This window comes from Wasmannia auropunctata, unplaced genomic scaffold, assembly GCF_000956235.1.
Source record: "Wasmannia auropunctata unplaced genomic scaffold, wasmannia.A_1.0 LD335977.1, whole genome shotgun sequence".
Lineage (NCBI taxonomy): Eukaryota > Metazoa > Arthropoda > Insecta > Hymenoptera > Formicidae > Wasmannia > Wasmannia auropunctata.
In genome coordinates, this window is record NW_012026913.1 from 159,416 (window position 1) to 172,160 (window position 12,745).

Sequence of the window (12,745 nt, forward strand, 5' to 3'; positions counted from 1 at the left end):
TAATCGGAAACACCGTGTTCGTAGTCGTAAAAGTGTTGTCTCATTAACACCAAGAATCACTCGATACGCCCGCCTATAAGAATCACCTTTTATCGACTTGGAAAAGTTAGACTCTAGGATATAGCAAATTTAGTTGGGCGCATTTAGTGCGCACTTTAGTGCTTATAATAAAACCGTTGTACACTGATCTAATTTGAATGTAAAAGTGAAATATTTCGAATAATAAAATGCCTAATACATAATTTACCACAGTTAAACCATTTTTACAATGGCTTTAATGCGTTCCGAGTGCACACTAGTGTAGCGTCCAATCGAATTCGGTAATATAAAATTTAATGAAAACATTTGTTTTGCATTAATTTTCTCTTTGCCATTTCTTATTAAAATCAAATAAGATTGTAAAAGATAACATATAAAGATATAAAGATAATATATAAAAAAAACATCGCCAAAATTTTTTAATTATACTTTTCCTATAATTCCTCGAGAATTTAAAAGTCTAATGCATCATATATGTATATATATATATATATATATATATATATATAGGTATATATATGAGACGCGCGCTCAACTCAATATATAGAATATTTTTATATATTCCAGTACATTTGACTCCTCGAAATTTTGAACATTATATTATCTTCCCCAGCAATCGAAATCTGAAATGAAAACTTTTGTACGTACATTGCTTAGAAGAAACCATATAACTACGCTAAAAACACCACTGAATCGATACGACTTTCAAATTAATCGGATGGGTTATTGCGGAATTATTGCGCGACACACACATGAAGAATGTAATTCGCGTTTATTAAGTATCCAGACGCGGCAAGTATGTAAAATGTATATATTCGCGTTGCAAAATATGTCGCAGCTGACTGACCGCGAACGAACACACCGACGATACGTACGTATATGTACGTATCGCGTACGCATCCAGTTTCCTTGGTGAACCGGTACTCGCGCAACTCGAATCGATTCCCTAACTTGTCCACCTCGGCACGTGTCAGCCTCACTCGCGCGTTGCGCAATCCACGCCCGTGTCCGCCTTGCGCAACACAAACATGCGTATATCTCGCTCCGAGAATCTGAATTATCGAATCAGCGCAATACGAGGTACGATATCACATATAAATAGGATGCAATATTGGCCACAAGCGCAGATATGATTGAATCGATTGAGAAACTATACATACGAATACATTATATGCATTACCTCGAAACTCCGATCTCTTTATAAGAAGACGCAAGAAACAATAATATAAAAATACAACGCAACATAGCATAGCATAAACAAAAAATATTTTGCTACTATTCTGTTGAGTTTTAAGAAGTTATATTTTTCGAATGAGTAAGCGAGAGCGTGCGATTGCAAAATTACTTAAAGCAGCTTAAATTAATGGTTACGAGGAAAAACTAGAGTACTTATAGACAAGTTATTTTTTCAAAAGACGGATATCGATCGTGTTATATAAGATGCAAGATATTATAATTATCCCGTTAAATTTCTGAATATAAGAAATAAATCAATAAGAATACGAATCGTAAAAATGCGAAAGAAACTTTATTTATCTATCTAAATCTAATTGTCTTCGCAAGTACAAAATAAATTCAGAAGATCTTTCAAGAGGTCATTATTACAAACACTAAAATTAGTCAAAGAAATACCTCATTTCTCTGGAAAATTGGCATTTTTTTTTCAGACTTGGATAAAAATATAGCAGCAGAAAAACGGATTCGTGCGGTAAAAAATTTGCGTCAAAGAATCAATGCGGTTAACGAGTTTTGCAATGCTATACGTTTTGCGTCAACGACGAAAAATGTGTGCACGATACAAAGTATTCTACGTTTAAATAATTCAAACCTGAATGGCGAATGTTTCGACGTAAAACCATCGGAAACGCGTTTCTATAATTTCTGTATTTAACAAGTTTTGAAATTGTGCGCACTATGAATATCCAGTTTGAACAGGTTTAAACACCCCCTCCGCCTCCCCTCTCCCACCCCAAAAGAAAAAGGAACGCGCGTGTCTTTTCCGATTGCTTTATGCATTTTCGCGATGCGTCCCTGTAAAAATTAAAGCAGCGCGTGCGTGGAAAAATTCGCGACACAATGACTCGTTAAAATATCAAATGCCAGAATGCTAGCTAGTAATATATGTAATCAATCGTGAATACGTAACGCGATTGATGGACAATATTCGATCGATATGTTTTAGATAACGTTATACAACACCGCAAGATTCTAATCGAAACGCAGTTAAACGAGACAGTGAATCGCTACGCTGTTTGTTCTTTAAGATAACACAGATATTCGTATGCCGCCTTCCGCTTGAAAAAAAAAAATAATAAAAAAAAGATCACGGAACAAAAATAAGAAATTACACGAGATCGTTTTGGAACATTTGAAAAATATATGCGAAACATAAATCCTACATATTTGTACTTTTTGCATTTCTATACCTATGTATCTGTTATCTAAAAATAAAAGTCTAAAATAAACTTCGACAATTTTTTTTTTTAAGAAAAAATCCACTAATTTTTAATACTATTATTAAAGCGAAATAAAAATAGTAGTTATTAGAAAATATCTATAATTTTGCAGTTAACTCCTTTAATAGCATAAAAAAATTTCCTCTTCCATTCGGTGTTATTTGTATCACTTTTTATTCATCAATAAAAAAAACAATAGATCAAAGTTATTTCTACATAAAAATCTATATAAAAATACTTTCATAACTACATTGTCTATGTGGAATAATGTAGATATAACATGTGACACACATCACAGTTATTTCCGTCAATAACATACATAATTGTTCTTGCAGGTTTGATTTTATTTTATTTTATTATCGTTCGTACATTTGACAGCGATTGTCAGAACTATGAGAATTCAAATCTTTCACACAAAAAACACACCACATAGATCCGATTTTTTGCGCGCGCTAATCTTTTTATAGAACCACGTTTCGCTGTTAGAGAAATAGACTTGCCCTCTTTTCACGTAAAATGAAAAATAGGACAAAAAGTGGATTATGTTTAAAAATATTTCAGAAAACTGCAACGAGCACGGAATTAACAGAGCGCGTCAATTTGTCAAATTTTATGATCTATTTAAGCCAACAAAAGCTACAAAAATATCATTCTTGAATATCGCAGCAAAATTGTCAGGCAATATTTCTCTATTACACGGACAGAATTTCCTTTTAAAATTTATCCTGAAAATTTTGTTAATCGTGGGACAACATAGTATTTCGACAAATTTTACTGTACACTACAATAAATTTTACTGTGCACTGCAATAAATTTGTTGTAGTATATATTTAAAAAAAAATAGTAAAAATCATATAAAATTCGTCGAAATACTATGTTGTCCTATGATTAACATGATTTTCAGGGTAAATTTTAAAATAAAATTCTCTCTGTATACGATTTCAAAATCGTATTTTACTCATTTTATCACTCCATTAATCATATCATATAATAATTATTCCATTCATTACATATTTCTCGAAGAATGTATTATTAAAATTGACATCGAGATTTCTGGATCGTGCTTTATACCGAATGTAGTTAACGTTAGTACTGTGCCACCTGGAGAGTCAATCAAATCTGACATTTTTTTCAAATACGTGTCTTCCGAGTTATTCGCAGTAACATTCACAGTCGGAGGAAGTACGTCGTGCATATTTATACAGCATGAATTATACCGGATGGTACGTACTCACTCTTCTTGCTACATTCCCTTAAAAGTATACGTTGTGCCGCATCAAGATATGCTAAATGTATTTTTCACATAGAATCAAACCGCCGCATACTGTTAATCATAAGTTACTCATTGCCGGCATGTTAAAAATGTCGAATAAATAAATTTTATCTCGCACAAAGTAATCCGTTTTACGTTTAATGAATAAATTTTAAGTTTTACGTCAGTATAGAATTACGCTTATGACGAACCATCGCTACGTGATATACGAGGCTATTTCTCTTCGAGGATGATCCGATCAGCACTGCATGCCAACAGTGTCATTAATTCAATAGTTATAACATATGCCATCCCGAGATGAGAAATTTTGGATTGTAAAAGAGACATTCAAAGTTATACGACATGAATTCTGTATTATATGCAGAAATTCTGATTTCTAATAGATGTCTAATGCGTGGAAATTCTAGAATTATATAGAAATAAGAAATTCTAATATTTTACTTATACTATAAATATTCAAAAAAGTATTTAAAAAAACATATATAGAAATATATTTTAAATTAATTATATTTGAAAATTATAGGTATAATTTCTTTAGAAGATTTCGTTAAATAATTAATTATTAAAAATAAATATGAAAACTATAAACACCTTACAGAGAGAATTAATAATTGTATACAATTAGTAGTACAATTATCATTGGTAGAATCTGTAGTATATTTTACACTCTCAGGAGACTCTCAAAGACGATACGTCCCTCGAGAACTCATATAAAATAGAAGACAGCAATTATAAGACCGCGTAATAAATAGACGAGTTGGTTATTTATTCCCGCCTACAAACTCTCTAAGGGCACATAGTGCACGTAAATAAAGTGCACATACGTGGAATGTAAAGTGTACGTGCCGGCTTATACCGTCGCGTCGGCTGGAAAGTTCAAGCCGATATTTTAACCACGAGACGAACTGAAACTCCCGACTGAAATACGCGCTTTATTTTCAATATGATTCCCCCTTTTCACTTAATCAACGCCGCCGGAAAGACGAGAGAAGCGCTCATCCGTCGCAAGGATCAAATAGTGAATAAGGATGAAGAAAAGCGGGTCTAATTTAATGTCTCGCAGCAGTAAAACGAATCGTTTAATACGCAGACTATATTAAAATTAGAATCCTGATTTGTCTTACATGACGCGATGGTAAGAGATTTCAAGTTAACTCTTCTCTATAGAAGAGATTTGATTACAGACCAACGTCGCAAATTTGTTACTTTTAACTAATTATTTTCATTATCAGTATAATTATGCGTCATTATGGTAATTACGTCGAAACCGCCAGACATCAAAGTTATATTAATGCGTTTCCTGCGTCGGCTGGCCGATTTGCACCGTGCGATATGTATGCCATTGGCGTGGGAGCGTGCGTAAACAATGCAGTCGTATAAGTGCGAGGCAGCAGGTGCCGCTATCGCAAATGCCAACGTCGTCTTCACCGTCGTCGTCATCGTCGTCGTCGTCAATTTAAAGCGACCGTTGACGGGTCGTAATTGGCCCGATAACAATCCGCGATCCGTGAGGCCGGCGGATGCGATTAAACGCGCGCCTACCATCGTAAGCGAGCCGTGATAAAGCGGACCCGTATGCGGAATAACGATCGCGATCGTGCCATTCCGAAGCCCAAACTCGTGCCATTCTGCGGATCGCTCGCTACCGAGACAGTGTATTTGAGGCTGTATGACCGAGGATAAAGTTGAATTTGATCGCAAGGGGAAATATTCGCGAAAAGATAGTAGTTTAAACCCTGCAGATTTAGATCAGATTTTCCAAATTCTCTGACAATATTAAACAACTGCATTAATACTAAATTAAAATTCTATTAATAAATTAATATTATGCAAGAACATTTTATGTAAATAAATATTGTACAAAATCGTGATTAATATTAATTAAAAGTTAATTATAAAATAATGTAAAACTAATTAGCACCGAAATAGAATTAAGAATGAATTAAAATTCAAAGATAAGTATGCAAGAGTGTTCGGTTTATCATTGTAATTGAATTTTAAGTAGAATTTTTAACGGAACTTTAATTAAAAATTTAGAGTTGAATATCGAAATCTTCCCTTTTCAAAATTAAGAACTCACAATACAATCAGACTTCAGTAAAAAAAAATCGAATTTTAATGAATACAGATTGCTACTAAAAGATATATTTTGTATCGATTCTTCATAATATTGCATCTTTGATTAATCTATTCCTATAAAATACCGTATAACAATATTATATACTATTAAAAAGTTCCTAACAAATCAGAAGAAAGTCAATCGCTTTCATTATCGTCTGCAGTCATTGACGTTGCTCTTCGATTCGTTGTACAAGAGCCGCGTTGAAACGGCAACCTACGTAAGCACGCAGGGTAAATCTATTTATCCGGGCGAGCTAATAAAACGACACAATGCGCAATTTGGTCATCGTCGATGAATGGACGCAAACCCCACGAGATATTTTCCACTACGTGTTCATGATATAATGGGGAACCAGAGCGTGGCTGAATAGTAACGAGGAACGTTCCTCGCGACTCGGATTGCGCGAGCGAGCGCTATGAAAGGCGTAAATCGCTATCGTTTGAGCGAGCGCGTGACTGTTGTGCACGTAAAACCTCGATGATAGCAAGAAATACCATCCGTCGCGGCCATACAATACACTTGCTATTTTCTCATTTTCCTCGTATCGCCAATATCCGTTGCAATAATAATTACTTATACCCGTGGAAACCTACCTTTCTATCTGACGAATGATTAATGAGAACAAATACTCCCCCTCTTCTTCCTTCTTCCTTGTTACGCAATCGTTCGTTACATGATTAATGTATTAAAAACTTTCCGTCGTTCGTGGAATTGCGTTTCTCTTACTGTTTCAATATTATGACAGAAGCTCTATTATCACGGAAAAATTAAAACGCGTAACGCGGAAGCGAAAAACGCACTTGCCAGTGTTAATTGAAAATATATACGAAATGTTACTTCAAGAAATGTCGACCGAGAGAGATCGTTTGTATGTCTGTACTCGAAGTCGTACAATTTCGTTTAAAATTCCACTGCTAATTTAATTTCACTGCCGTCCCCGGCACACAATATTTAATAAAGGATCCTTTAATAACGTAAAAACAATCACTTCGCCCGATGCTTCCGGTGTGTCGGATTGAAATGAAATTTCGCGCGATACTCGGCGAACTGGAAACAAAGAAGCGCGACCGAAAATCCAGCGCGCATTGCGCGCGATCCATAACGAGCGTTTACCGAAACGCGCTCGTATATTTTCGGGCGATAACGCACGCGATGGGGATAGCTCCGTCGCGGATCTCTCGACAAGCATCGGTGAGCTGCGCACGCCCGGTAATATCCCCGGGGAAACAGCGCGCGCTGTGATAAAAAATAATTTACAGGCAAAGTGATGACTTTGCGCGCCGTGCGTTCAATTATCGCGCGGCGACAGTTCCAGCGCTGACGTTAGTTAGGGGCGTCACGATTTACGACGAGGCGCGATGAGTGGCCGCCGTTATGGTCCATTTACACGAAACGATTACCAGCGCCGACGTAGAGTGCATCGTTATTATTTCGACACATCTCACAAGGGAGAGGAGGGAGGAGGGGAAAGGCCAATCGTAATTATTTTAGTTGCTTCAAGTATAAACACTTTATCTCTCTTCAGAAGTCCATATTTCACACGGAATGTCCTGCTTATTCGATTACGACAAGCGAAATAAATGAAAAACAACAAAAAATCTAACGAAATAATTTCAAAGCAATCGAACAATTTCAATTTGCAATAAAACATTTCTTGAAAACAATTAAATAACGAAACAAAAAATTCTACATAAAAAAATACTATAATGTACATTTCATTAATTTACAAACAGAATAATCCAAAATAATGCAAACGAATATTTCGAACCAAAATTCACAAACAATGTTTACCTCAGCGGGAAAGTGGAAAAATTCACGAAAGCGAAATGGATAATTTAAATTAAGGCCGAATAAATATCGCTGTGACTTCTCTATTTACTTTCTGTATCTTACCTTCTGCGTATCTGTTTGCCTTGTGAAAAAGAAATCTTATCAATAAGAGGAAGATAGAATTGCTTATAGATACTTATATTGCAAGAAGTGGCTCGGGTGCACCGCGTAAACCAAACAGGTGCCACCAAGAGCATCGAGATAAGCGCGACGAGCGTCATCCTACCAATCAGCGCGACAGGTCAATGGCAGCGCTACACGATCCGTCAGCTTTTATCCTAATAGCCCGACTTCTCGCCCTCGACGATAGTGTTATCTGTCAATTAGGCAAGCGCGGTGCGCGCCGAATAGACCGCATACACGTCGCGCCTATATATAACGAGAATGAATTCGCTCGGTGTGTCATCTCATTTATGCATGGTATTCTTAATATTCTGCCCGCGCGGACGGCAAAATCAGTCTTTACTCAATTTTTCCCCGATCGATACTCGCGCGCGAATATTAATTAAAAATGGGAAAGAACCTGTAGAGACCAATGTGCGGTGAGAGCAATAAATCGACCAATCGAGTAAGACGTTCTCTGAAAATTATTGTGATTTACGCGAATTTCCTGTGCGATAGCAAGGCGCGAAAGCGCCTCTCGGAGCGGAAATACACGAGAAAAACGACTTTGCTGAAGTACATAAAAATTTAGTTACATACAGATTTGAAAATAATTTTGTTGGATCATCCAAAGAACGCAAAACTCGAATTAATTGATAGCTAGAATGTCGAAATGCACTTTTTGGAGAATTGCCCATTCACGCTTGAGGGTCCTCCAATTATTTTGATGGTCCAATAAAATTATTTTCAGACGTATATCTAAATTTTGAAACACTTTAGCAAAACATTCTTTATAACATTCGTATATTGTAGTTTATCACAGACGCTTAAGAAGCTCGTCAATGCGATAAGTGCGATACACAAGTGGCATTTAAATCGCTAACACGCGCGGCACGACACGTATGATGTCTATTAATCGCGTGATACCATTTCGAGAATACCGGATTTCGTTAACGAATAAATACGAAGTAAATTGGAGCAAATTCCACGTAGGCTCTACGTCCGTCTCTCTTTTTCCTCTCGCCTCTCTCTTTCTCTTTGACTCTCCCGTCGCGATCGTATACACGAAAGTCGCACGAAATGAACCGTAATACACGGAGGCGTATAATTCGTGCGTCATGTCGTCGCAATCGCGGGCTTTCAGATATATCAAACGGCTTTCGCGTCCTCCTCTCGCAATCCACGAAATTGCTAATGCGGCACCGTGTAGCGAGGCGGACATCTGGCATGCTTAAGTAACACACGCGGCTACCGCGATTGCAATGTGCACACACTCGTGCACAACCTCTGCAAACAAATCTCTCGAGAGTGCCCTATTTTTGGCACGCCGCATATCCGTTAACGGATATGCGGCGAGACTGCCGTGAGTCATTTTCGATTGGTGAATGACGAAAGACTAAACAAAAGAGAACTAAGCAGTTGGTCAATATATTGACAGCTTTTGAATTCAATTAAAGAATGTAAAAATTAAGAAAATTTCAGGATCGAGATCGCGAGGGAGGAAATAAATGCGCATACTATAATAAATACGGCTGTACCTAACGAGCATAACAAATGTCATAATTTTAAGAGAATTAATAAAAATAAAATGGTTTTTGAAAAGTAATTTTAATGATTTTTTAAAATAATTATTCCGACTAACTTGTTCTCGAAATCAAAGAATTTTCTTAGAATTTTACGAACATCTGCGATTTAATGTGATACCAATGAGATTAAATTTGAAAATATTACTTGAATCAGTGCACTAATTAAATGATGGCTAATTTAATATTCGCTAATTATAGTTCCTGTTTCCTCTTCCCAGTACATCTAGGGATTTTCCAACCATCGATGGAAGATTAATACCGTCTATTTAAGCCAATCTGCATCGATCGTGTATTAATTAATCCTAGATTAACAACTTGCTTTCCTTTTCTGTATAGCAGCTTTGCGCGCAACATGGCAAAATCAGATTCAATTAGGATTAGCGGCGGTTTATTGCTAAAGCAGAGCCGACAGTAGTGCAAAGAAACATTGTCACGTAGAGTAAATATTATATGCAGAATACATACATTATATAATACATAGAGGGGAAAACTATATATCAAATAATTTAATTTAATAATAACCAATTCGAAAATCAGATATTAAATTAAATGTCACGATAAAACGTCTCGAAACTGCTCGTGCCAAAGATAAACACTGATTTTCCAATATTTTCAATTAAAAAAAAATTCGAATAAGATATCGCACTGAAAGGGGTTAAAGGTCGAACGTCACGAACGTGCCGGCTGCTACGTAATCATTACAAATCTGCGGGCTGCATTCCAAAGCGGCAGCTCCCCTTCAATCCTCCTCGTTCTTGCGCGCACGAGGCCTTACGTAATCCTTTACCTTTCTCCCTTTCTCGCCCGTTTCGCTCCTTCTCTCTTTCAGCGACGCCCAAGCTTGCGAGTCTTCGGAGTTCGCCCACGTGTCAGATAGCTCATCTCTCTCTTTCGCTCCTTCTCTCTCTCTCTCTCTCTCTCTATTCCGGTCTTTATCTCGCGCAATCCCCTCTTCCCCTCTATCACTCTCTCTCTCTCTTTCTCCCTCGCAGTTCGGCGTAAACGGCAGCCTTGGCCTTCGAGGCTTCAAATGAGATCCATCGAAGCCCTCCTTTAGGTCGACTAGTCCTCTTCTTTTCTTTCTCTCTATTGATCCTAGAATACCACACATACGTCTTGCCATCGCACGAGAGCGCTTTCATATCGTGAGGGTCTCGCGCACCCCACGTCATTCTAACACGTTCTAATAGAATGACTCTAGAATAACACTTGCTTTTCTATTTCTTCTTATTACTTTTGTTCTTGGTTAACCTTTCACTCCTATCCCCTATCCTTATCGCGATATTTCTTATTCGATCGAGTACATCAAAAGTGTCGCCTTAAATGAGAATAGCAAAAAGAATTGGCAAAAAGCCGCCGTCGTTATGCTATATCAATTTCAATAAATTTTATGATTCACTCCATCTTATGTACATAGAATTTACAATTATAATCTGAGAATATATGAATTGAATTTTATATAAATAATTACGTCAATCCGAGTAAAACGCGGAAAGAAACTAGCTTTCAAACTTTCGTTCAAACTTTCAACAGAAAAAAAAACTCGCTTTGTTTGATGCCTTCGATCAACAACCTACGAGCTTCGGGGTTGCTAGAATTAGGGCGGTAACATGAGAATTCGGTTCCAAGAAACCGAAGATGTGACCGAAAATAAAGATCACCGGGTTCAAAAAGAGTGGCGCCAATGAATGCAGTAACTGACCTTCTCAACGCAACCGGTTTTGCATTTACAGTCTTCAACAGACTCCCCTGCGTCATTTCAACAGGCCACCCTGAGTAGCTCCCTAACCGGAAACCCCATGCTCCAGCATTCGCTAGATATATAGCAACAATTCAACGCCCCGTCTTACGATCTGTTCGCAGGTCATTCGCATTTCTTGCGAAATTGTATAAATGCCCGATCGTTTGTGTTTCGAGGCGGAGAACACGGAGAGGCCGTTGCCGCTGTTGACGATCATCGGCATGTAAGACCGTTGGCGCGTAACCATCATTCAAGGATTCTCTCATGAATGACGGAAACAACTTTTTTTTTCTTTTACGAAAAGATCCGAGAGTAATGTATTCAGTTTTAAATATCCCACATATCTCAACACATAACGTCTCGAATTCACATGTAAATGAGGTTTACGAATAGTAATGAAATTACTAATGGGAATATGGGAACGAAGATCTGGAGATTAGGTATGTATACACAATATATTCCCGTATGTTATTTCATAGCCAGATTACAGAATCAGCAAACATCCGTCTTCTTACCTTTCTCTCCCTCTCGCCACAGCAATCAATGTCAAGGTGGTGTTGGCTTGCCGCTCGGCAGACACTTCACTCTCTTTTCTCCTCCTTCCAACGTCACTTTCCGCGAATGTCAATTTGCAAATCGCATCACGTACGCGCGCGCGCGCGCGCGCGCGGAGAGAGTATCCGGGGGATCCTTCTTTCGGCTACCGGACGAGACGTGACTTGCTTGGCGAGGGGAAAAACGGGGAAAATCCGAACGCGCGAGGCGAGACAGAGCTCTCGGGAAACGCCGTGTGAGAATTACGCGTGGAAGAAAAGTATACCCGGCGGAGTTGCGCGAGCCGCGCGAAGCGCTCCTCACCACACGGGACGTCGGAACGAACTGACGCGCTCGGGTCGGCGCCGGGCAGAGAGAAGAGAGAGCGCGGCAGCGGCTCGCCTAGCTGGCCCCCGTCTAGGAGCCGACGACGATGGGAATGCGCGCGCGATTGGCCGCCGGCGCGCCGGCCGCGGCGAGCCGCGCGCCGATTGGTCCCCGCCGCGGCCGCGAACTTCGATATATAAATCGAACCGCGCGGGTGACCGCGAACGTGGAGATGACAACAAGATATTTGCGCCGTGAGACGTCGCGCGCCGAACTGGATTTACGAGGAGCTTATACTCTTATGCAGGTAATGCAGGTCGAGTCAATTCAGCGCGCCCCGAATTACCTGACTCTCTCTCCTTTCCTCCTCCCCTTCCCCTCTCGATAAAAGACGATTTTTACGGCTGCGATCGACGATTTAGGGTACGATTACTCCGGAAAGCCCAGATGGGGGGGTCGCACAGTCGCAATAAGTCCTCAAGCACATTAGGAGAGTTTAGCCGAGACTCACAGAGTTTTATACCGTAATTTTATTCCGATTAGTGACCGACTTACATCGATCGCTTTTCTGTGCTAGATTAGATTTAATGAGACTTTCGTAACATTAAACGTTTCATTAAGAGGATGCTGAAAGGTCGGCCAAATTTGTACGAAGTCGATAAAGCAGACTCTTCAGTGTCAGTGGTAACTCTAAATGAACTTCTTACAATATCTCTGTCTCTTATACACATCTCT

At 38.7% G+C, this 12,745-nt stretch overlaps 1 protein-coding gene across 4 annotated transcripts in view; it reads right to left on the reverse strand.

The window, feature by feature from the left end:
- The window catches only part of LOC105454649 (beta-1,4-N-acetylgalactosaminyltransferase bre-4), a 114,041-nt gene that overhangs the window by 75,648 nt on the left and 25,648 nt on the right, over positions 1-12,745 (reverse strand). Inside the window, exon 1 of one of the 4 annotated variants that reach the window (XM_011697419.1) lies at positions 11,665-12,042. The exons of 1 other annotated variant lie outside the window; for it this stretch is intronic. The gene's annotated coding sequence lies outside the window, so the exon portion shown is untranslated. Of the gene's footprint in view, positions 1-6,483; positions 6,851-10,195; positions 10,314-11,664; positions 12,043-12,745 lie in introns of those variants that run through there. 2 more of the 4 variants (XM_011697422.1, XM_011697421.1) reach the window with 2 other exon arrangements.